Source organism: Garra rufa, chromosome 1, assembly GCF_049309525.1.
Source record: "Garra rufa chromosome 1, GarRuf1.0, whole genome shotgun sequence".
Lineage (NCBI taxonomy): Eukaryota > Metazoa > Chordata > Actinopteri > Cypriniformes > Cyprinidae > Garra > Garra rufa.
Genome location: NC_133361.1, coordinates 16,302,169 through 16,328,722, shown reverse-complemented (window position 1 = coordinate 16,328,722; position 26,554 = coordinate 16,302,169). Strand labels below are relative to the sequence as shown.

The 26,554-nt window shown below is 33.3% G+C and overlaps 1 protein-coding gene across 1 annotated transcript in view; it reads left to right on the top strand.

The window, feature by feature from the left end:
* Positions 1-2,122: 2,122 nt before the first annotated feature.
* Positions 2,123-26,554, top strand: part of LOC141290479 (myosin-9-like) — a 56,713-nt gene continuing 32,281 nt past the window's right edge. Inside the window, exon 1 of the mRNA XM_073822640.1 lies at positions 2,123-2,341. The gene's annotated coding sequence lies outside the window, so the exon portion shown is untranslated. The remainder of the gene's footprint in view (positions 2,342-26,554) is intronic.

Below are 26,554 nucleotides of genomic sequence, written 5' to 3'. Positions count from 1 at the left end.
ATAGTTCACAGTCACAAATCAGTGACCGATTATAACACACATTCGCATTTACATTTCTATGTATTATTATATAATCCAAAAGTCATATGGGAAATAGCCAATTAGTTAGCCTAATATTCAGTTTGAATTGTATACATAAGTAATACAAAATAAATAATGTGACAACAATGTGAAGATGTTATATTACAGAGCAGACACCTGATGCATTTATTTGTGTACTTCTACAGTAAGGTGTGCAGATATCGCTCAGGTTTTGCGTGTTTGCATATTTTTATCTTGATTGTTCATGTTTGGGATGTTTTGAATGAGTGTCAATTTGTGTTTACAATTCACAGCAGGAAGCCGTTAATCCAGTTCACATATTCAGAATTTAATATAACAGTAAAATACACAAAATACTAAATGTCAATAAAACAATTTCATGCAAAAAACGATAGATAGATAGATAGATAGATAGATAGATAGATAAGGGTTGAAGATAGATAGATAGATAGATAAGGTTTGAAGATAGATAGATAGATAGATAGATAGACAGACAGACAGACAGATAGATAGATAGATAGACAGACAGATAGATAGATAGATAGATAGATATAGATAGATAGACAGATAGATAGATAGATAGATAGAAACACTAATGTTATAGACAAATAAACGTACAAGAGATAGATAGAATGAACAGTATAGACATAAACGTACACACATATGATAGATAGATGAGCGATAGATAGATAGACAGACAGACAGACAGACAGACAGACAGACAGATAGATAAATAGATAATGAATAGATACAATGAAAGGTATAGATAGATAGACGTACGACAGACAGATAGACAAACAGATAGATAGATAGATAGATAGATAGATAGATAGATAGATAGATAGATAATGAAAGACACACTAATGTTATAGATAAATAAACGTACGATAGATAGAATGAACAGTATAGACAGATAAACGTATGCACATATGATAGATGAGAGATAGACAGACAGACAGACAGAATGAGCTGGAAAGCACCAACGACCATTTTATTTCTTGTTTTGACCCATTTTCTCATCAGAGGTTTTGTTAAAATTGGTTATAAAATACAAAATAACCATATTTATTTCTAAACGTTCAAAGTTGTAAATAAAACATTATTGGAGCACACTTTCCAAGAAAATGCCATTTTAGTCGTTAAATGTCCAATTTTTACTTTAATTTAATGTGTTATTTGCCATTCTTTGCAATTATTTTCAACATTTTCTAGCAATTTCTGAGTGAAAATTGATTCAAAGTAAATTCAACACCACATTTTTGTGCAACCTGAAAACACTACAACAGATAGATAGATAGATAGATAGATAGATAGATAGATAGATAGATAGATAGATAGAACAATATAGACAGATAAACGTCCGCACATATGATAGATAGATAGACCAATAATGAAAGACAGAATGATATAGATATATAAACATATGATAGATAGATAGACAGACAGACAGACAGACAGACAGACAGATAGATAGATAGATAGATAGATAGATAGATAGATAGATAGATAGATAGATAGATAGATAGATAGATAGATAGAATCAAATAGATTGCTAAACAGACAAATAGATACAGAAGATCTGTGATTATACTAAAAACAAACTGGTAAAGTAGTAAAACAAACTATGTAAACATAAATATTTGAATGGAAATAGTAAAATAAACTTGTCATATTGTGTAATGCATGTCAACACTGGCACTCATTATTTATTAAAAGAAAGTGTTCGTGAAATTTCCTGATTCTAGACATTCCTCTATCTCTCTCTGTGTGTGTGTGTGTGTGTGTGTGTGTGTGTGTGTGTGTGTGTGTGTGTGTAAACACGGTCCGGCGACTTATATGGTCACAAAAGCCCAAAGTCGCGCACATACCTCAGACATTAAACACACATACGGGCCCCTGCGGCCCAACTATTTCAAGTTCACCCTGTGACGAGAACTTCACTGCTCGGGCACGCCCACACATCGCTCGTGATTGGCCGCGGCGCTTGGGAATGTAGAGCAAGCGGCCTGTGATTGGCTGAGTGGCGAGATGATGGGCGGTGACGCGCGGCGCAGACCCCGCCCCGCCGGGACCGCACCCCGAACCATTACAGCAGGACGGAGTTCAACTACCGAGTGGAAGAAGAGGGAGGGAAGAGTAAGAAAGGAGAAAAAAAGAAAAGAAAAGAAAGAACGGAGCGAACTTGTGCGCAGTTGCTGTGGATTGAAAAGGGAAGTTTAGAGCACAGCGACACGGATCCACACTGAGTCCCTGGAGTTTCTCACAAGCCGAACTCCGAGCGTCTGCATCTGATTAGCAGGTAATGTTAAACCAGCCGCACGGCACCGGTTCGATTTGTTGCGTTCACTCCGCAGGTCCATTCAGACGCGGCGAGGAGAAGCAGGAAGCGCGCACAGCGCCGCTGGGTGGGACTCACTGACGCGACCTGATTTCGCTGCACTTTCAAACTTGTGCGAGTGAAATCGCAACGCTTCATCGTTGAAACTTAGCGTGCGAACGGGGAACTGGTAACCTCTGACGCGTCAGATCGGCGAGAACGGACGCGCGGTGAGTTTCAGGAAGTGCTCGGGCTCAGGGAACACCGGCTGGCGCGGGCCTCAGCGGGGTCCGCGGCACGCGGAAATGCATTTATGTTGGAAAAAAATGTTATTAGCTCACAGTTGAATGCATTGCGAGGCGAGCATGATGTCATTTGTGCTTGTCTCCAGACGAATGTGACGTTTCGCAGGCGGTCATTACGTCATTGATCGCTGGAAACTGGGCCGAGAGGTGCGTTCATGGTTTCGCACAAAGATCCGAGTAACGTTAGCACCTGAGTAGAAACATGAACGTGGATAGAGGTAAACTTAACTTTAGTTACTGACACTTTCAAGGAGTTCTTGCAGGTCACGGTTACAAATAGGTCGAACGGTCTAGAAGTTCTACATCCGGGTTGGTGCATCTGTACACGCTTTTTTTTTTTTTTATAACTGTATAACATTCAACAGAGGCTGTAATAAATCTGGATTAGTTAATATTTGAAAAGCGCGCACACGGTCGCTCATGGGAGCGCGCTGCGCGAGCTCGTGCTTCTTGTTGTGTGGCCGACGTTGGAGCTAGAGCAGTGTCAACTGACTAACGTTCAGTTGGAAAAAAAAAACCCGGTTTGTTCTGTACTTCAAATTAAGATTTTCTGTTAAACAGCTTAGTGGACGTTCAGAAATCTCAGGTGCTAACGTTTTTGTCTATTTGCACAATGACAGGAAAGTGAGCAGGATGTTAGCCGTTGAGTGATTGACAGTTAGCTGGTGTGATGACGTCTGATTTGATTGTGATTTGTTGTGGTTCAAAATCGCTCACAAACATGTGTCCAAACCACGTGACCTCTCAGATTCACACTGATATGAGTATGTACGGCAATCTTGGTCATCACTACGGAGATGTACTTGTGTCTACAGGTTTGTGTAGTTGCTAATGGTGTGCTAAGAAGCAAATACCGCTGGTGTGGATGTAGACTAACCAGTTTCACTTTCTTAGACGTCTGCAATAGACACCTGGCCTGTGTGTGTGTGTGTGTGTGTGTGTGACCTGGTTTTCCACGAGTGAGTGTGTGTCTAGGACGCTGTGACCCAGTAAAAGCACATGCTGGTCTTATTCTGCGTTTTGTTTTAGTTGTTCTCGCTCATTAATCCCAACACACTGCTTATGTTTGGCAATTTTGCAGCATTTATCCTGTGCACAGTACTGGTGAGTCCAAATCACAAAGATCAGATTTACGTAAACATGGTTGAACATAACCTCAACTTTGTGATTACTAGTTTTCTTAGAGCCCAGAGTTTCCAATTTGGAGGCGTGTTGGTGAAAAAACATGGCGGACGCAATGGATGCGACGGCTGTAGTTGGCGGTAATTTTGGCGCGGTGTATAAAACTGCTGCTTTAAAAAAAAAAAAAAAAAGATGTGAATAAAACTAGTTAAGTCATATGTATAAAATCTGTTAGACTGTACACTTACGATAGAATAACGTGACCAAAGTGGCTTGAACGCATCTGAAGTCGCAATTACGACTTCCCAACTCGTAGATATGAACTTCCCAACATTGAACACAAACATGCACAAATGACCTGAATTTATGTTTTCCAGCATGTGTGGTAAAAAGCAAGAGCCAGAATGAGCTGGGAAGCACCAACGACCATTTTATTTCTTGTTTTGACCCATTTTTTCATCAGACGTTTTGTTAAAATTGGTTATAAAATACAAAATAACCATATTTATTTCTAAACGTTCAAAGTTGTAAATAAAACATTATTGGAGCACACTTTCCAAGAAAATTCTTTGCAATTATTTTTGACATTTTCTAGCAATTTCTGAGTGAAAATTGATTCAAAGTAAATTCTACACCACATTTTTGTGCAACCTGAAAAGACCACAACAGTTTTAGTTAAACTGTGTACATAAAACAGTGTGAGAACAGGAATATAAAAGATAAACACCAGCAAGCAATAAACACATATTTAACACTGGATTAAATTCGAAAATAATCTCTGATGTATGTATATTTATATTTATATATTGATAAAAAACAAAAACAAATAAGAAACATAATGAACACAAACATCTCTCTGAAATATCTTCTTTTGTTTTACTAAAGTCATTATGCAAAATATGTTATATATATATTAATTGTTGATATATTTATACATTTAAATAAGATTTTTTAAATTAAGTTTGTTTGCAACATTTAGTTAATAAAAATAGCATTATATAATACATATGCAATTATAATAAATATAAAACATTTTATTAAATGTATTAAAAAAAACTAAATTCATTCAATTTGTGAAAAAGATTAGTCAAATTTATTAATTGTAATGTATTATTTTATTGATGATAAATTAATTTTATAAAGACATTTAGTTAAAAAATATAAAATATATATTATATTAAATATTGTTGATGTATTAATTCATTAAATATTTATTTTACATGCTAATTTAATAAATAAATAATAAATACATTTAATAAATAAGTAATAAAAATAAATGGTTAAATATTAATAAGTAAATAAATTATAATACAGCAAATAATTTGTATTAAATGTACTAATTAATTAAATTATTCAGCATGACTCTGATACTGAATTTGTACATATTTATTTAAAATGCAAATTTATTAAATGCATAATAAATAAATGCATGTAAATTAATAAGTAAAATACATAATAAATCTAAAATATATTGTATTGCATGTACTAATTAATAAATTAAATTATTCAGCATGACTGATACTGAATTTGTAAAACAGACGAGTCAAATGGATAAATTTAAATGTATTATAATATTTTATTAATAATAAATGAATGTTATTAATGAAATACATTTTGTAAAAAAAAATATTATCAAATTATATTAAATACGTATTTAAAATGATAATTTAATAAATAAATAATAAATTAAAATAAATTTTATTGAGTAAATAAATGACTTACATTTAAAAACTTTTTTTAGAAATATCAAAGATCATTTATAATTTCAAGTGTTAAAACATTTGATTTAATTATGTTTAATATACATAAGTGTGTATATGTGTGTTTTATTATTATTAATACATTAATAAATAAACACATAAATAGATGTATTTCTCTTGTGTCTTTTGCAAGGCGTTTTTCACAGTCGTTTCGTAATCTTTCAATCAATCTTTCTGCATGCATTTTCCTCAGGGACTGGCGTGTTTAATAACTACGGTTTTCCTGAGCGCAGACGTTTCTTTCAGCGGCTGTGGGATGCGCAGGGAAAATGGCCGCAGGCTTGCAGACGTTAATCCACCGGCACAATGCTGCGAGATCGACAGGTGCAGACCTGCAGCGCTTTATCCTGCTTCAGGTGCTGTTTATGCACCCAGAGCCCCTTGGCATTGTGGGTAAAGCGGGTATTGATGTGCTGCTGCATGTCCTGCCAATGAGGTCACTCAGGTGCGACGTCTGGTTATCACGCTAGTGTTGACGTGACCGTCTGATATCGTATAATGTACACCTGTGTGCCCTGGTCTCCGGCGTGAATCATCTGATTTACTCTCGTCTCATCCGGTCTGTGTTTTCAGCAGTCAGACTCAAAGTCAAAATCCCATTGTGTTCCTCTATAGGGCTTTGTTGTTGTTGTTTTATGTGGTGACATCATTCGCAGTGCTTCATGGGATGCGGTGCTTATTAAAGGGAGAGTTCAGCCTTAAATGATCGTTTTATCAGCCTCATGGCGCTTGCTTTCTTCCTAGAAACGCAAAATAAGATATTCAGAAGAATGTTGATTGTTTGTCATTTATATGTAGGATTTCAGTGTGTGTGTGTATATATTGTAAAAATAATAATCAGTCAACACTGAAGCAAATTGACACTTTATCTATGATATGTCTAAAATCATATAAATAGACACACATTATACAATTAGACATTCTTTGTAATCTTATTAATGAATCATTTTTAATTACCTACTGAAAAAATGCTTGTTTATTCATTCATGTATTTATTATTTAACTGAAATAAGAATTTTAAAGTAAATTATTTTAAAATAATGTAATAATATTAATTTAAATAAATAATTGATAAATATAATAATTAATAAAATAATCAAAATAATTTTTGAAAAATGTATAGTTTATTATGTATGTTTATTTATTTTTGTAAATTTACTAGTAATGTATAAGCAATTTATTATTTGCTTTAATATAAAATAATTTAATTATATGTATGTATATAAATGCATTAATTATACAGTAAATTAATCCACATTTATTATTAATAAATAAATGAATTTAGTGGAACACATTATATTTTAAATAATTAATAATGTGTTAAATATGTTTACTATTACCTATGATTATTTATTATATGTATTATTATATATATATATTTTTTTATATCAGTCTGGTTTTGCTTTTGATGATTTTATTAATCAGTTCTAATTCCTATTTATATATTTGTTTATTTTATATTTATTTGTTCATTTATATGTATTACAAAGAAGTTTTATAATAATAAATACACAAATAAATAAACAACGTAAATAAATAATTAAATATCATTAATAAATAAATTCTTAAGTCCAATTTACATCCATATTTCAAAGAATGTTTTTTAATAATTATATGTATTATTTGTTTATTTATACGATTCTAGAAATATGAGTGATAAATTGTGATTTTGCTTCAGTGTTGATTGATTTTTATTATTTTTAATAATAATTGTTTATATTTATTATTATAAATAAATATGTATTCTAATTTTTCATTGTTATTTAATATATTTAAATAAATAAAACATTAATAAAGTATAAGTCCATATATTTTAATTAATTACATAACATTATTTAAATAATAAATACATAAATTAACAGATATATAATTATAAAGCTAAATATAATATAGTATGAGATATTTAAAATATATAAGATATTTGGAAAAAGTCTCTCAGTGTTTTTGTCCTTACAATGAAAGTCAATGGGGTCCAATGTCAAAAACATCTCCTTTTATGTTCCACAAAAGAAAGTAATAGACGTTTGAAATGTAAACGATAACACAATGATCATTTTTGTCTGAAATATCCCTTTAACCTCACATTCCTGTACATTTGCACCAAATCCTTCTTTCCCTTTGGCTCAGATGAACAGGAAGTGTTTGCAGAGTGAAGCGTTTGGCATTGGGTTTCTCGCTTCTACTCCACTTCGGACGTGATTCGTCAGGAGTGTCCAAAACGTTTCCCTTCATCCTTTCTCTCCTTTTTTGGTTTGCTTTCTGTCCTGCTCACCAGCCCTTCCCACAGTGCACCTGTGCAGCAGGAGAACGCAACAATGACAGGAAGTGAGCGAACGAGAGCAAACATAAAGAGGCGCGTCCTGATTGTGTTTCTCCATCCGTGTCCGTCGTTGCGTTTACCGCATGATTTGCTGCGTGACTGCTTTGTGATGCACTGCACAGTCATTCCTCCTGCGGATTGGATTGGTGCCAGAGACATGATGTCACTTCCTGTTGCAGAAATAAGCTCGTCTGTCTTTGCAAGGAAAGCCCCGTTCTGGATTAGGGCTGCCACTAACGACGATTAATCTGAACGACAAATTTCCTACGAAAAACATTACCTTTTTACTTAAGAACAATTTTTTTTTTTTTAATAAAATCAATTAATTGGAGATGCCTTTGATTATTATAATTTAATGGAAGTAGGGCTGGGCGATATGGCAAAAATGTAATCTCGATATTTTTTTCCCCATATTGAACGATAACGATATATATTTCGATATAAGCTGTTGATGTTGCCAGCTTTAAAATAGTATCCCAACAATGACTAAAGCCACAAAAATGAAAGGGTTCATTAAATTACATTTAAAGTATAGTTTATTAACAAAAACAGATTTGGCCTTAAAAATTAAAACAACTTACTAAAATAAATTAAAAAAATAAAAGTTGTGACAGAGTATGGTAAATGAGAGTAAATGTACAAAATGTAAACATAAAATTATTGTAAAAACATAATTTGTAACACAATTATTTATTTATTTATTATTATTATTATTATTAACACAATTGTTTATTTTCTCTATTATAGGTTGAGCTATTTAAATTAGAGGCAACCACTGCATTTTGAAACAATCCACAGTATAAATAACAAAAAATTACGACACGGTTCTTTCTTAATCGTATTAAGTGCAGATAATTTAGCCATAAACAAAGTAGGCTACTCTCTAAATATTCAAAGTGCAAATAGAGACGGATATTTCAAGCATGATACAGAGCTATAGACATACACAACCTATCATAGCCTACATACAAATAACAGCCTAGATATGTCATGTAGCCTAATTTGCGTGCATTGGGGGGATTAAAATTGCTTTTGAATGCGCGTGCGTTTTTTGCTTTCGGTTTCAGTTTTAACAATCGCGCCAAACTCTCAGCTGAGCTAAGAGTCACTTTTCAGGTAGCCAAACCACTTATATAACGGAATTCGTGCTACCTTTTTTGTCGACAATTTCAACATCTTTGGATAATAACTCGAAGTTAGTTTCACTTTCGTCGCTGCATCCTCTCTCTTTTTTTTTTGTCGTCCTGGTGTTAAGTTTGCTTCGCAAAGTGCGGTAGGAAATGAACTTTGTACTTTGACGTGCACACGCACGCTGTACGCTGATTGGCTGTTGTCGCATATTTCTGCTGTGTGATTGGCTCTTAGATTAATCCATATCGAGCAAAAAATGTCTAGAGCCTATCATCGTTATTAACATAAATTTTATCGCGATTCGATATGATATCGTTTATCGGCCCAGCCCTAAATGGAAGCATAAAAATGGAATCCAGAAAAGAATTAGGTAAAAATAAAACTGTAAAACTCAATAAATTAATCAGGCTTTTTGATTCAAAAAATGCATTTAACTATTAAAACGAGTGTGAACATTAGCCTTTAAAATGACTTCAAATACATAGGTAATAGCAATGAAGCAATAATAATTAATTCAAACAAACAATCAAAAGCAAGAAACATGGTTTTATAGGACAAAACTTGAAATACATAATGTATTATAAACAATACATAAAAAACAATGTACGTTACGCTTTAAAACAAAGGCCTGCAGAGGGCGCCAACGCCCTGACGATTACTTGCGATCCAATCCTTGTTTAAAATCGACTAAACTTTTAAATCAAATGTCCACTTAATCTTTAATATTTGGTCATATCTTTACCACAGGAATGCTACAGCCACAATAATTTAATGAATATGTGGAAATCAAAACGGTTAAACTCAGAGTGACGGTTAACATGAAATTTTGAAATTGCGATGAACACTTGAATGAAAAAGAGACGCAGGCTTTTCAAAAAATCAAATAGTAGATTAGAATGAACGAATCACAACAGCCTTATTCTGGATGTTTCCCGAAGCCGGATCAGGTTTTTTTTTGTGTGTTAGTTATGGTTTTCTGGTTTGGGATAGGGTCCGATCTTAAAGTATTGATATATCGATACTGATGCAAGTATCGAAAGTACTAAGGTGTGTTTTATTTACCAGTGATTTTGTTGATTTAACAAAAAGCAAGGCATACAGTGTGCATTGAATTGGACGTATAGCTAGGGCTGGGCGATATGATAATAAAATCCCCGATTTTTTCACAAAAAATACGATTTACGATTTAAATCGATTTTTTCCCCCCTACTTCTTTTAGCATGTAAAGAAACCCCAGCTTTTCCACAATATATATATATATGGGCACCAGATATTTTGCAATATACACTGCAACTGCATCAGTGCTTTCCACCAGACCCCATTCTTATCATAGCAGACACAGTAAATGTTTGTAAGACAAATAAATATGAGACGGGAGGAAAATATATATTGCCATGCTTTTCTCTTGCACTTATGTCGTATACAAAAATATACAATTTTGAACACAGAAATATTAAATGATTTAAATAACTGAAATGTTCTGCCAGCAGGTGGTGATAAGACACTGATTTAATCACTGAATCATATTCATTTGATTCGTTTGAACGGATGGTTAATTCAGGAATAAAGCAAGTGACTCTTTATGAATGGGAAATTGAATCATTTCACTAGATTAGTTTAAAAACGCACGTTCATTCATAAACGAAACACCGCTGTGTTTGAGTGGAGATGCGCAGTGGCTCAGGTGTTTCAGACCACTTTTGACGACGAAATAGAGCAAAATCAGGCAATAGTGTTATAGTCAGACAATGTAAGTCACTTAATAATAACTTCTTGTTTATTTAGCTGTTGTAATAAATCAATATCTCGTTTACAAACTCCCTTAAAAATGATTAAAAGCTGTCACTCATCTTAGTTCGCAATCTCACAAAGTTCTATTATAATAAACAAAGCTACTGCCCATTCAGTCTCTTATTTACACTCTCTCTACACTTGAGATACATTAGTCAATGTGCAAAACACATAGAAACCTTTGAAGCTCCACTCAGCGCAAACACAAATATGCTGGTCGGGTCAGTCACACATGGTGCTCCTAAATGTTTTTTCATAGTCGCACGTAGTAGTTTCTTTTTGCCCTTGAACGGCGGGTCGCACCATTGAGAAATTAGGTCGCACTCTAGAGCCTTGATATGCAAATAATTCGCCATTGTCTTCAATCATCTCTCTACTCTGTTTATGTGGTAAGTGAAATTGTATGTACTATAATGTAACAGGCTAACTTGCTAGCAAGCAGCTAATCATGTCCCCTTAGTGACTCGCGTTACTTTACCAGAACGCTTTGTTTTCCGTTCTGAATACATATATATATATTTTTTAATTAAAAAAATCGCGATACCTCGATTTAATAAATTAAATCGTCTTAAAACGCAAATTCGAATTAATCGAAAAAATCGAAAGAATCGCCCAGCCCTACGTATAACCTATGTTAGGGAATAACTGTGCACGATATAACAATTTTTTTACTCATCTAAATGCATGCAAATGTTGCAAGACAGAAACAATCAATCACAGAGAGCATTCACTCCCTTCAGACAGTGCGTTCAAACAGGGCTGCGTTTCCCAAAAGTATCATAAGCGCTGATGCTTTTGGGAACGGCAGCCCAGAACAACGCTTATCAGAGGACAGAAAATGAAAACATGTTTGAGCTATTTCACAATAAACAAACTGAAATTGTAGCCTACGTAATTTGTGACCCTGGACCACAAAACCAGTCTTAAGTCGCTGGGGTATATTTGTAGCAATAGCCAAAAATACATAGTATGGGTCAAAGTTATTGATTTTTCTTTTATGTCAAAAATCATTAGGAAATTATTTTATTTGTTTAAATAAAACAAAAACAAATAAAACAAATTAAGTAAAGATCATGTTCCATGAAGATTTTTTTGTAACATTCCTACTGTAAATATATCAAAATGCAATTTTTGATAAGTAATATGCATTGTTAAGAACTTAATTTGGACAACTTTAAAGGTGATTTTCTCAGTATTTTGATTTTTTTGCATCCTCAGATTCCAGATCTTCAAATAGATGTATCTCAGCCAAATATTGTCCCATCATAACAAACCATACATCAATAGAAAGCTTATTTATTGATGTATACATCTCAGTTTTGTAAAATTTAACCTTATGACTGGTTTTGTGGTCCAGGGTCACATTTGTGCAATTACATTTCTTTAAATTAACACTTAAAGTTCATTGATCATGTTTTGTAGTAATGTCAATATAAATTATACACTGTCAGAATAAAAATGTTGTATTTTATGTGTGCAACAGCCTGTCACTGGCAGCCCCTTATGAAACTAAGTATTTTCAACTATAGGTTTTGTAGTTACCACTACAGTAAACCTATTTTAACCACATGAAAAAAGCCATATTAAATGTTAAAATGCATTTCAAATATAAAGTTAAGGGTATACTTACATATTTTACTCTTATTAATTTAATAAATGTAATAATTTCAAAGTTTAGTTTAGAAGTATCTGTATCAGTATCGGTATCGATGATACTGGCCTTAAAAGTATCGGTTTCGTATCGAAAACAAAATAAGTGGTATCACCCTTCCCTAGTTTGGGACACTTTTGCTTGTGGTTCAGGGCGGGAAGGTATGGGTCAGCGTCCGTTTATGGCTGGACTTTGAGCTTTGATTCGATTGGGTGTGGCGTCGTCAAACGCAGATAATCGGAGTGAGATCAGAAGCGAAACTAGTGGACTGCCGTTTACAGATAAAAACGCTCATAAATATTTACTCCCAGCAGTCAGAGATGAGCTGATATTATATCGCTGAAATCTGCTGCAAGGATAAAGCGCTTTCAGATGATCTACAGAGTGCTGGATGTAAGGTTATTACTGCTAAATAAACCTGAATGTGTGACCAGAAATGCTATTTATCACAAAAAAGCAAAACGTTTTTTTTTTTTTTTTTGTATAAAGAATAAATAAGTAAATACATAGTCTTAATTATTTAGCATAGCATAATATTTTATGTAATAGGAAATAGATAAATTAGTCATTTTAAATTTTTTAATTACCCAATGTATTATTTAAATCAATAATAAATTAATGTACTTGTAGTATTCATACATTGTACATATAAAATATTAATTGTTTCTAATAATCTGTATTTTTATATGTCGATATAATATTTATTCATAACAAAATATTGTATTGTACATTTTATTTGTTCATTAAAATGACTAAATTAATTGCATTTTTCTATATGAACAAGAAACTAATGTTGATGTTTATTAATGTAAATTATTATTAGTGTGCATATAAAATATTTATTTGTTTAGTGATTAGTATAATAGTGAAATATTTAATATAATGACAAATGTTGTTATTATTAAGTAATGTTTTAATAATCTGTGTATTTTTTGTATGTAGATGTGGTTTTCTTCATTTATAAATGAATAATGTATTTGTATATTTATATTAATAAGAAACTAATGTAAATGTTTAATGTAAATGCTTATTAATCTGCATATGAAATATGTATTTATTATATCAAAATAATGCATTTATGTTTGTAAGATATGTGATATATTTGTTTTATTATTAAGTAAATATTATGAATAGATATATTAATGTATTTTGTTATAAAAATATAAAAAAATATTAATTACATAATTTTATAATCTATATTTTTATATGTAGATGTAATATTTATGCATAATAAAATGTTTTATTGTACAATATTGTAAACTTATAAATTACTAAATTAATTGTATTTTGTGTGTTCTTAATATTACGTAAGATATGTATTATGTTTGTTTTATTATGAAATATTATCAGTGATATGTATTTTCTTTTAAATTAAATATTTTATTATTAATTACATATTTTAATAAAGTATATTTGTTAGTTTTACATATATTTCATTTTATTCAGTTATTAATTATAATTGGCTAAATAAATTCTATATAAAATATAATACATAATAGTAAAGTATTTTGCATAACCGTAAATATATATTGTTATATAAAAAATGCAATGTTTTTAATATTATGTAAGATGTCATATATATTTGTTTTAATATTAAATAAATATCAACGGATAATAATGTATTTTATTTTAAATTATAATTAATTTCTTAAATATATATTATTACTAGGGCTGCAACGATTCGTCGACGTTGTCGACAAAAATCGATAATAGAAATAGTCGACAATGAATTTCATTGTCGATGTTGTCGCCAGATAACCGAGTGAGGCATCTTTCTGCCGAGAGTCGCACATACGCAGCTTCTATGCTGAGCGATAACATACAGAAATGGCGGCGTCCAACGCAGCAGCTGCGCGTACCAAAACACGCCCGTTTCACACATACTCCGTCTGCAGTGCATTTTTTTTCCACACCCATGTTAACGGATTAGAACGTTCACAATGTACGGACTGCAAACGCGTTCTGTGTGAAAGCAAAACGAGTCTGTGCTGCTTCTGCACCACGGACTGTAGACGCACTGCAGACTGAGTATGTATGAAACAGGCGTAAAGTTTGGGAGCATTTTAGCCTGCTACGGCGAATTAAAATATTACCTAAAATATTACCATCACGGCAGCACCTCTGTGATGCACGAACATTTAAAGAGAAAGCACGTCGGACAGTTGAATGAAACGTAGTTTGGCTGGCCTCGGTAAGATTTAAATAAAAGCCAATACGTTTTGTTTTGGATATACATTTTTGTTTACTGTTTTATTGCTGCTGATGGTTTACAGGAAGAAAATGTTTACTTGATTTTAATTTATTTTTTTCTTATAAAACAAATGTGCCTGTCCATTAAAAAAATTATAGAGTTTCTTAATTTATGTATTTATGTCTGTACTGACCGAGCACTGTGCCTAATTGGTTTTAGACAGGGCATTTTTATTTACTTTTAGTATGAATTGGCCTATCAGCAGCAAAATATGCATTTTTCATTGAAGTACCCCCTTCTTTCTTGTGTTTACTATGATTTTCCACATAATTAAAGCAATCTCATGCTAAATTTGAGAAAAATTGAATAATTATCCGATTAGTCGACTAATCGTTTCAATAGTCGGTGACTAGTCGACTATTAAAATAGTCGTTAGTTGCAGCCCTAATTATTACGTTAAATCTATTATGTAATAAGAAATTATTTAACCTAATAATGTATTATAATAATATTATTAATATTATTTATAGAAGTATCATACATCAGTGTTTGTATGTGCTCTTTGCTGATCATTTGACTTTCTCAGAAGAGCAGGGATTGAGTGTCCGGCTCTTAAATGGCGAATACTTTTCCTTTTTTGTCATTTCCTTTATTTGTTTACATCTCTTTCCATTTTACAGCAGCCTCTTCTCACAAGCCTTTAGGTTCGGGATGCAAATCTTACCGTTTGACTGCGCCTCATTCGTGAATCACAGTCAAAACAAATGTCTATTTAATTAGCCCTTCTTACATAAATCATCAAATTCACACAGAGTTCAGCATTTTGGGTATCAATGGATTTATAAACCAATTACACAGAAATTAATTCTGGTTGTGATTCATGAATGAAATCCAGTTGGTAAATCTGAGGATAAATCAAATTAATTATTGGAGACGGTTTCAGTTATAAAACAGGTACAAAAAAGCAGTTTGTGACCCGCTCACATTTATGACACTCTCATCGCTCATAAATCCATAACTCTGTCATATATACACCACAAGACCAACCTGTTACGGTTATAATCATTAAAAAAGCAAAGCCAGACTGAATTACACAGTAAAACAGAGCTTTCAGAGCAAAACCCGCCCAATTGTTACTCAATACTAGCCCAAATTTTTGGAGTCGTCTTTGTTATTTTGACATGTGGAAAACCACAGTCCAGGGTTGCCAGGTTTTCACAGCAAATCCCACCCAATTGTTACTGAAAAATAGTCCAAAATTGATTTTTGGAGTCGTCTTTGTGATTTTGACTTGTGGAAATCCACAGTCCAGGGTTGCCAGGTTTTCACAGCAAAACCCGCTCAATTGTTACCAAAAAAATATAGCCCAAAAACAGATTTTTTGAGTCGTCTTATGTGATTTTGACATGTAGAACAGCAAAATCTGCCCAATTGTTACTCAAAACTTGCCCAAAAACTGATTTTCGGAGTCGTCTTTGTAATTTTTACATATGGAAATCCACAGTCCAGGGTTGCCAGGTTTTCACAGCAAAACCCGCTCAATTGTTAATAAAAAATAGCCCAAAAACTGATTTTTGGATTCGTCTTTATGTGATTTTAACATGTTGAACAGCAAAACCCGCCCAATTGTTACTCAAAAATAGCCCAAAAATAAAAAATTTTGAGCCATCTTTATATGAGTTTGACATGTAGAACAACAAAACCTGCCCCATTGTTACTCAAAACTTGCCCAAAAACTGATTTTTGGAGTCGTCTTTATGTGATTTTGACATGTTGAACAGCAAAACCTGCCCAATTGTTACTCATAAATGGCACAAAAACTTATTTTTTTGAGTCGTCTTTGTTATTTGACATGTGGAAATCCACAGTCCAGGGTTGCCGGGTTTCACAGTAAAACCTGCCAAATTGTTACAAAAAAACAAAACAAAAAAAATAGCCCAAAAACTGATTTTTGGAGTTGTCTTGATGTGATTTTGACATGTGTAAATCCACAGTCCAGGGTTGCCAGGTTTTCACCGCAAAACCCGCCCAATTGTTACTCAAAACTTGCCAAAAAACTGATTTTCGGAGTCGTCTTTGTAATTTTTACATATGGAAATCCACAGTCCAGGGTTGCCAGGTTTTCACAGCAAAACCCGCTCAATTGTTACTAAAAAATAGCCCAAAAACTGATTTTTGGATTCGTCTTTGTGATTTTAACATGTTGAACAGCAAAACCCGCCCAATTGTTACTCAAAAATAGCCCAAAAATTATTTTTTTGAGCCATCTTTATGTGATTTTGACATGTAGAACAACAAAACCTGCCCCATTGTTACTCAAAACTTGCCCAAAAACTGATTTTTGGAGTCGTCTTTATGTGATTTTGACATGTTGAACAGCAAAACCTGCCCAATTGTTACTCATAACTAGCCCAAAAACTTATTTTTTTGAGTCGTCTTTGTGATTTTGACAAGTGGAAATCCACAGTCCAGGGATGCTGGGTTTCACAGTAAAACCTGCCAAATTGTTACAAAAAAAATAGCCCAAAAACAGATTTTTGGAGTTGTCTTGATGTGATTGACATGTGTAAATCCACAGTCCAGGGTTGCCAGGTTTTTACAGCAAACCCCACCCAATTTCTACTCAAAAATAGCCCAAGAACTGATCTTTGACTGACTGAATTAGTGTTTCTCTCTAAAACCCTCACAGGAAGGAAATAAGGGCGGGGCCAAATGGGTGTGTCTGTTTAATATGTAAATACGAGATGCTGTCTGATTGGCTGGAGGGGTTATGATGTCATCAGCAGGAACACACACTCGTTCGTCCAAATATGGAAAGCAGAACATTCTGTGACATTTTGACTGCTATCTGGAGCGTTTGCTCGATTTCCCACAATCCTGTGTTTTTCCTCTGAGACCTTCAGTCAGAACGCAGTGATCCTCGGACGAATGTGGTCTGGATTAGATTGCCTCATTTCTGCATCTCTGTACTCTGTACAGCACATTTAATCACCGAATATCGCTTGCACAAAGAGATTTTTGCAGTCTGATGTCAAACAGCAAACTGTTTATATTCAGCAAATGATTTATTTTAGAAACGCAGCTGTGTTTTGGTGCTGGAAACAAATAGCTGAGTCATGTTTCTGCCTGAAATCAAAGGAACATATGTTTAATATGTCCTATGCTGTTAAGATGTTTTGCATTTGCAAGGAGACACTTAAACCTCCCAAATCTTTGTCACTATATCCTGAAAAAAAAGTTTATATATTAATATATAATTGTTTTATTTTTATTTTTAGTATAATAACATTTATATTTATTTTAAAATAAGATATTTATATGTATTATTATTATTATTATTATTATTATTATTATTATTATTATTATTATTGGTATTAGTAGTAGTAGTTGTACAATTAAGTACATATTAGTAGATATATTGTATATTATTAAATACATATTAATAGATAAATTAATATAGTTAAAAATTAAATGATCGACTAATTCTATATTACTAAATTAATTTACATGTATTATTTTAATTAAATAAGATATTTTTATGCATAATTGTGTTTTATTATTATTTTTATTACTATTAGGCCTATTATTAGTAGTAGTATTAAAAACATATTAATAGATAAATGATGTATTATTAAATTAATTTACATTTTTTTAATTAAATAGTAAATGACTAAATAGTAAATAAATGACTAATTAATTTGATATTAAATTTACATTTATTATTTTAATTAAATAATATATGTAAATGCATTTATTGTATTTATTTATTTTATTATTTTTATTTGTAATACTTTTAAATACATATAGATCAATTAATATATAGTTATAAATGAAGTAAATTATTGGTAAGTTATGTATTAAATTAATTTACATTTATATGCATTGTATTTGTTTTATCATCATTATTAGTAGTATTAAATACATATTAATAGATAAATTAATATAGTTATAAATTAAATTATTGACTAATTCTATATTATTAAATTAAATAATTAGCATGTATTATTTTAAAGTAATAAATTAATGTAAATGTATTCTTAATAAATCACTACATATTAGTAATAGATAAATTCATATATTTAATTATAAATTAAATTATATAATAAGTGATTATGTATTATGACAATGAATGTATTGTTTATGTAATAAATGAATGTAAATGTGTTCATAATAAATTGGTACATTTAAATATAATAATAAAATAATACATTAATTAAAATTAATTATAAGTTAATATATATTTATGTATAATGTATTCATGTGACTATAATTTGAAAAGATATGAACACAACATCTCAGTGTGTGGCTTCAGTTCAGTCATGATCATAATCTCAACGCAAAGCTCTTTGTCTGATTCACTCTGGTTCTTTAGCTTTGTTTCTGCTGGACCTAAAGAGCGTTTGCTGTAGAAAAGGAAGCCTTGAGACGGACGTTTAAAATTAGACTCGCAGGAGACCCAAGTGTGTCAGACGTATCTGTGTCAAACTCATCTCCTCACGAACGAGCCTCGTGCTCACATTTTACACCTCTTTACTGCCCTTATCAGACAATCAGAGATTTCACAAGGGAGTTTACAGCCATTTCACGTTACGCTTGAGAAATGTGGCTTTAGACAGTCTGCTTTAATACAACAAAGAAGAAACAATAGTGTCTGGTTATTTGTTCATTTTTACATTTATTTAGAAAAATGGCCACCATTTTTAGTAACCAAAAAGCATGTCTAATTACTTAAACATACAGTTAAACAGTTTATTAAAGATTTAACAAAAAAATGCATTTAATAAAAACATGATCCAGACACAAATTAACTTTATATAATATAAAGTCCATTTAGTTTTAGTAGTAGTAGTTTGAGTCGTCTTTATGTGATTTTGACATGTGGAAATCCACAGTCCAGGGTTGCCAGTTTTTCACAGCAAAACCCACCCAGATGTTATTCATAACTAGCCCAAAATTAGATTTTTGTAGTCATCTTTATGTGATTCTGACATGTGGAAATCCACAGTCAAGGGTTGCCAGTTTTTCACAGTAAAAGCCACCCAACTGTTACTCAAAACAAAGCCCAAAATGTAATTTTGGAGTCGTCTTTATGTGATTTTGGCATGTGGAAATCTACACTCCAGGGATGCCAGTTTTTCACAGTGAAACCCGCCCAACTGTTACTCAAAACCATCCAAAAAACGGATTTTTGTAGTCGTCTTTATGTGATTTTGACATGTAGAAATCCACTGTCAAGGGTTGCCAGATTTTTAAAGGAAAACCCACCCAATTGTTACTCAAAACTACTCCAAAATTTGATTTTTAGAGTTGTCTTTATGTGATTTTGACATGTGGAAATCCACAGTCCAGGGTTGCCAGGTTTTCACAGTAAAAGCCACCCAACTGTTACTCAAAAAAAAAAAAAGCCCAAAATTTAATTTTGGAGTCGTCTTTATGTGATTTTGGCATGTGGAAATCCACACTTCAGGGTTGCCAGTTTTTCACAGTGAAACCCGCCCAACTGTTACTCAAAACGATCCAAAAAACGGATTTTTGTAGTCGTCTTTATGTGATTTTGACATGTAGAAATCCACTGTCAAGGGTTGCCAGGTTTTTAAAGGAAAACCCACCCAATTGTTACTCAAAACTACTCCAAAATTAGATTTTTAGAGTCGTTTTTATGTGATTTTGACATGTGGAAATCCACAGTCCAGGGTTGCCAGGTTTTTAAAGCAAAACCCAGCCAGTTGTTACTCAAAACTAGCCCCAAAACTGATTTGTATGCCAAAAGTCATTAGGATATTAAGTAAAGATCATGTTACATGAAAATATTTTGTAAATTTCCTACCGTAAATATATTATTTTTTTTATCTGGAATCTGAGGGTGTAGTATCTTGGCCAAATATTGTCCTATCCTAAGTTATATATTCAGCTTTCAAATTTTGTATAAATCTCAATTTTTAAGAATGACCCTTATGACTGGTTTTGTGGTCCAGGGTAACATTTATTTGTAGCCAGAACCACAAAAACATATTAAGTCTGATTAAAAACAGATTTTTGAACTCGTGTAAACCGATTTTGTTGTGATGACGTTTGTGATTGACGTTTACATGAAAATTATGCTCTGCATTTTCTTGGAAACATGTCATATATATGAACTGGTAAATTGTTGCAAGTTGGAAAAAGCAGCACAATCTTAATGGAGTATTAAGAAAGTGCTTGTGGTTTTTGCGTGCGGTGCAATCATCGGACGAACCATTCATCCAGTTCAGAGAGAGAAAGAGCAGAAATGAAAGAAACCGAGACAGAAACGTGTGGAATAACTCAACCGCTCTTTGATAAAGCTGATAAACACTCTGGGCGCTGGAGCGCTGATGGGTGGTCGAGCACAAGAAGGGACTAATGACCATTTTTACGAGATGAACGACACCACATGTTGTAATTGTGGAACGCATTAAAAGTGCAAACTCACGTCTGTCATTACAGAATCACAGCGTAAGCAGATTACGTCTTCTGCTTAAATATCATCTGCACAGTTTAGTTTAAAAGTGTTTTGCGAGAAAATACTGGTTTATGAGTGCTAAAACTACATTTCCAATCATTCCTGGTTGAGCTGCACATAATGCTTGTTTGTTTTGTACAATTAGTGCATTTAGTTTCAAATTCTGCGTTTATGATAGTGTAAGTTTTAACTCCTGACTCTTGACGTCCCATGAGATGCATGCAGTTTGATGGCGAGCAGCTGTTTGGGGTCATGAGAACGGCCCAGCGGTCGTGTCGCTAGCTGTCTGCCGTTTAGGCGCAAATGGAGTGTTGCAGATGTGTTTTCTCAAGCGTTTTTCACATGCAAACTCCACCAATGCTGGAGCCGATTGAACCACTGATTAACCAGTAATAATACCTTAATCATTCCCATTAACTTACCAACATTTGGCCATTTTGAGACCAAACAGGAAACCGTGTGTCCAGCTATTGTAGAAACCTTTTTTTTTTGCTGGTCCATTTTAACTGGGAAATATCAGGTAAATTTAAAATTGTGGTTCCAAGTCTGGTCTGGAATTTCTTTGTAAAATCTGTTTGGCTTTCCAATGGCAACGTGTTTGGGAAACTTTGAGTCAGTTCCAGGCTTGTTCCCATAAATTTTGCCGATTGAGCCACTGATTAACCAGTACTACTTTAATCATTCCCAATAACTTACCAACATTTGGCCATTTTGGGACCAAACAGGAAATCGTGTGTCCAGCTATTGTAGAAACCTTTTTTTGCTGGTCCATTTTAACTAGGAAATATCAGGTAAATTTAAAATGTAATTGCCATTTTGGGACCAAACGGCTGGTCAACAGACGTCTCCAAAACCTACAGCCAAATGTGTTATTAATTGACCAGGGTGTGTTGGCGTTTATGTAGATGTTCTCGAAACGACCAAAGTTTACTGTACTTGCTGATATGCTTTCTCTCTAGCATTGTCATAAACTGGCTTTAGATTAGTCACCCGCTCTCTAGATACCAGCACCGGTCACTGTTAAACTACCAGCTCGAAACATAAGATCGTCTGCCATTACAAACACATTGAATCACTGCTTTTAAATCTGGATCAGCCAAAGTCCTCCCATGTGGGAATCTGTTTCTTGCTCAGGGTGTGGAAGAAAGTCAAGCACTAAAATAACTCATGGGCCTGACAGACTCAATGGAGTGTGCCGCTGTAAATCGCTAACCACCCAAACCAGTTTCCCGGGCGCGGAGAATGCCACGGAGACAGAGGAAACCGTGTGTCCTGCTATAGTAGGAACCATTTTAACTGGGAAATATCACAGAAGGTCTGGTCTGGAATTTCTTTGTAAAATCTGTTTGGCCCACCAATGGTAGTTTGGAAAACTTTGAGTCATTTCCAGGCTTGTTCCCATTAATTTTGCCCATAAAGTCTCGTTCGACACCACTGTATAATTGGCAAAAAGGTCAAGCACAAAGGTGTTTTCTGGAATGTCCAATGAAGGCGTTCGCAGGATTGTCACTAATGGTTGTGTGTGTTGGTCTGATCTGGTAAGACCTGTTGCGTCCCTCCCTCTCCTGTAGCTGGAGCGCTTTGAGATGCAGTGGAGCGTGGGAACCGCTAGCGGCCATCTTGTGCCTGCTTGGGCTTGCTGTGTTGTGGTTCAGTTGAACTCGGTGATTGTTTGTGTCTCTGGGCGACTGCGCTGAGCTGCGCTAACCTGACACCTGCGTGAGTTCACCCACCTGACGAGTTCCTTCCCGCCAAGAGCTTTTCGTCAACACCGCGAGATCCAAACCACCCAGAGTCACTCGCCACTATCATTGAATGTTTTTACCTCAGGAAACACACTGAACCATCCGCTTTTAGATTTTCTTCTATCTTCGGTTGTTTTGGTTTTTGGAAGATGAATGCATCACACAACCTGTCTATGTTTCATCTGTCTAATTCGACTATACTACTGAGTATATTCTACTGAGTGCAGCATTACAAGCATGTTTTTTTTGCTATTAAAAAAGAAATAAGCAAGCCCAGCTCATGACAAAACGCAACACAAAAATACTTTCTAAAAAAAAGTAACTGAGCAACACAATTTGTTACTTTTTTTAATGGAGTAATGCAATATTGTAGTCAGTGTTGGGGTAACACATTAAAAGTATGTTTTTTTTTGTTATTAAAAAGAAATAAGCAAGCCTAGCTCATGTGACAAAAAGTCATTCAACAGTAACATAACATTACTTTCCATAAAAAGTAACTAAGTAACGCAGTTTGTTACTTTTTTTTAAATAGAGTAACGCAATATTGTAATCAGTGTTGGAGTAACGCATTATAAGTATGGATTTTTCTGTTATTAAAAATAAATAAGCATGCACAGCTCATGTGACAAAAAAAATACAACAGTAACATAAACTGCATTACTTTTTATGGAAAGTAATGTTGTTACTTTTTTAATGGAGTAATGCAATATTGTAATCAGTGTTGGGTTAACATATTAGAAGTATGTTTTTTTTTTTGTCATGGAAAAAAATAAATAAGCAAGACCAGCTCATATGACAAAACGTAACGCAAAAGTAATGCATTACGTTCCATAAAAAGTTACTATGTAACGTAGTTTGTTACTTTTTTTAATTGAGTAATGCATTATTGTAATCCATGTTGGAGTAACGCATTACAAGTACAGATTTTTGTTGTTATTAAAAAAAAAGAAAGTCCAGCTTATATGACAAAAAGTAATGCCAAAGTAACATAACACATTACTTTCCATAAAACGTAACTAAGTAACGCAAGTTGTTACTTTTTTTATGGAGTAACGCAATATTGTAATCAGTGTTGGGGTGATGCATTAGCAGTGGTGGAGGAAGTACTTAAGTTTAGTACTTAAGTAAAAGTACAACTACCCTGCAAAATATATACTTAAGTAAAAGTATAATTACTACATCAACATCTTACTTAAGTAAAAGTCCTAAGTACATACTTTTAAATTTACTTTAAAGTAATTTTTTAAGTAAAAGTATTTTTTTTAAGTAAAATGTTTGAAACATATTATACTGGTGTGATATTTTTGTTATGTTGACATCTGTTTTTCTATAACAGTCATAGCACCATGTCATAGCAAGTTAGTAACTTAAATATTAATAACTAGCATTGCATGTCTTACCTCTATATGTTTCTTCAAATTTGAAGGGGAGTTTTTAAACGCTAACAATTTTTTTGCGCTGAGGTAGGCACTTGACACATTGAAAACGCCAGGAGTCATTCTTTGAACCTTTAAATTCAAATAACTTGCTTAAATAAGGCCAGGGGTGTCTCTCAGAATCAGAGATACAGGGCACAGGCTCAAGCTCAGTCGACGTTGTTGGCTCTTCGTCCATGTTTGATATTTGGTGTCCTTTTCTTCGATTTACATCAGTTCCGCGTTGTTTCAAAACGCGCGCTCACTATTTTTCGCCTTGAGTTCTTTGACCAATCAGATCTCCGATCTGTTTCAACGTGCATTGGCCAGCAACACCAAAACGTCAGTCGACCAAAAAAAATTTATGCAAGATTCGGAAGGATGTAACGACACGCATTTTAATAATGTAGTGGAGTACAAAGTACAGATAATTGCTGAAAAATCTACTTGAGTAAAAGTAAAAGTATGCATTATTTTTTTTACTTAAGTAAAGTATAGATACGTAAAAATTTACTTAAGTACAGTAACGAAGTACAAATACTTCGTTACATTGCACCACTGTGCATTAGAAGTATGTTTTTTTTGTTATTAAAAAATAAATAAGAGAGCCCAGCTCAGGTAACAAAAATTAACACAAAAGTAACAACACATTACTTTCCACTTTCCATAAAAAGTAACTAAGTAACGCAATTAACATTTTTCTAATGGAGTACCACAATATTGTAATCAGTGTTGGGGTTAATGCATTTCAAGTAACACAAGTAACTTTTTAAAGCTGATTTTTTTTTGGCACAAGATAATGCATTACTGGCCATAAACTAATTAAGTAACGCAAGTTGTTACTTTTTAATGGAGTAATGCAATACTGTAATCAGTGTTGGGGGTAATGCAAGTTACAAAATCAGATTACTTTTTCAAGTAACTAGTGAAGTAGCGCATTACTTATAAATTTACAAGAAAATATTTGAGTTACTTTTTAATTGGCTAAGTAACACAAGAGGCATTTTCTTCAGCCTGTGGTTTATCAATTATCAAAGGGTCTTTATAGTCACCAAAAATATAACTTTTTTTAATAAAAAATGCATAAAAATAAGCAAGCCTAGTTTGTGTGGCAAAAAGTAACATAGTACATTACTTTGCATAAAAAGTAACTAAGTAATGCAAGTTGTTACTTTTTTATGGAGTAACGCAATATTGTAATCATAAATGGTTGCAAGTAATGCAAGTTACATAATCGGATTACTTTTTCCAAGTAACTAGTAAAGTGACGCATTACTTTTACATTTACAAGAATATTAGTTACTTTTTTGAAATACTTACTTTGTTACTGTGTTTTCCCATTAATTGAATGACAGCTCTCCTGTCTCCATTTTTGCCTTTACAGTTGCCAAAAACATAACTTTGGGGTTTTGCTATTAAAAATAAATAAGCAAGCACAGCTCAGCTCAGATAACAAAAAAGTCATGTAAAACTAACATAATCCATTACTTTCCATAAAAACTTTGTAACACAGTTTTTTTTTTTTTTTTACGAAGTAACACAATATTGTAATGCATCACTTTTAAAAGTAACTTTCCCTAACACTCACAGTAACACATGAATCTGATTGAGAATACCGTAGAGCTTTATCAGACGCGCAGTCATTGAGTGGCGACTTGTGGTTTATTTTCCAGAACCTTTACTTTGACCGTTCCTCAGCAGCAAAACTATCTTCCCAAGCCTCTAAAACATTCAAAATGTATCTTTTCTCTGATTTCACAATGTCTTTTATCTCTCCCTGGCCTGTTTTTTAATGTTATTTAATGTTATACTAATCACTTAGTCATATTTCTTGTTTCTAAGGAACTTTGGATACGGAATGACTGTTAGTTTGGTAAAAGTAAAAGGAATGCAAAGTTTTTTCTGATTTATTTATTGTATTTCACTAACTCGTTACGGATATATGGCTAATTTGTGTTGTTTTATTTGCATTTAGCATTGTTTTTCCCTTCTGTCAGTGATCTGAACAAGCCTCTGACCCACCGGAGACCCGCTGCTCTCTGACACGTAGTTTAAACAAGCGCACCATTGTCTAAACACATCTCTGAATGGTATAATCAACAATGTGTTTGGCCCGACCGCATTTAAAACAAAATGTCCCGCGTACAGTGTTTATCAGCACCAGTGTGTGTCTGAGATGCTGCGACTGTAATTACGGCCGGCGCTGTCATTTCATGTGGCCGCCAGGAGCGTGAGCTCACCTTACTGAAATTTGCTGTGTTTTACGAGCTGCTGACCTAACAT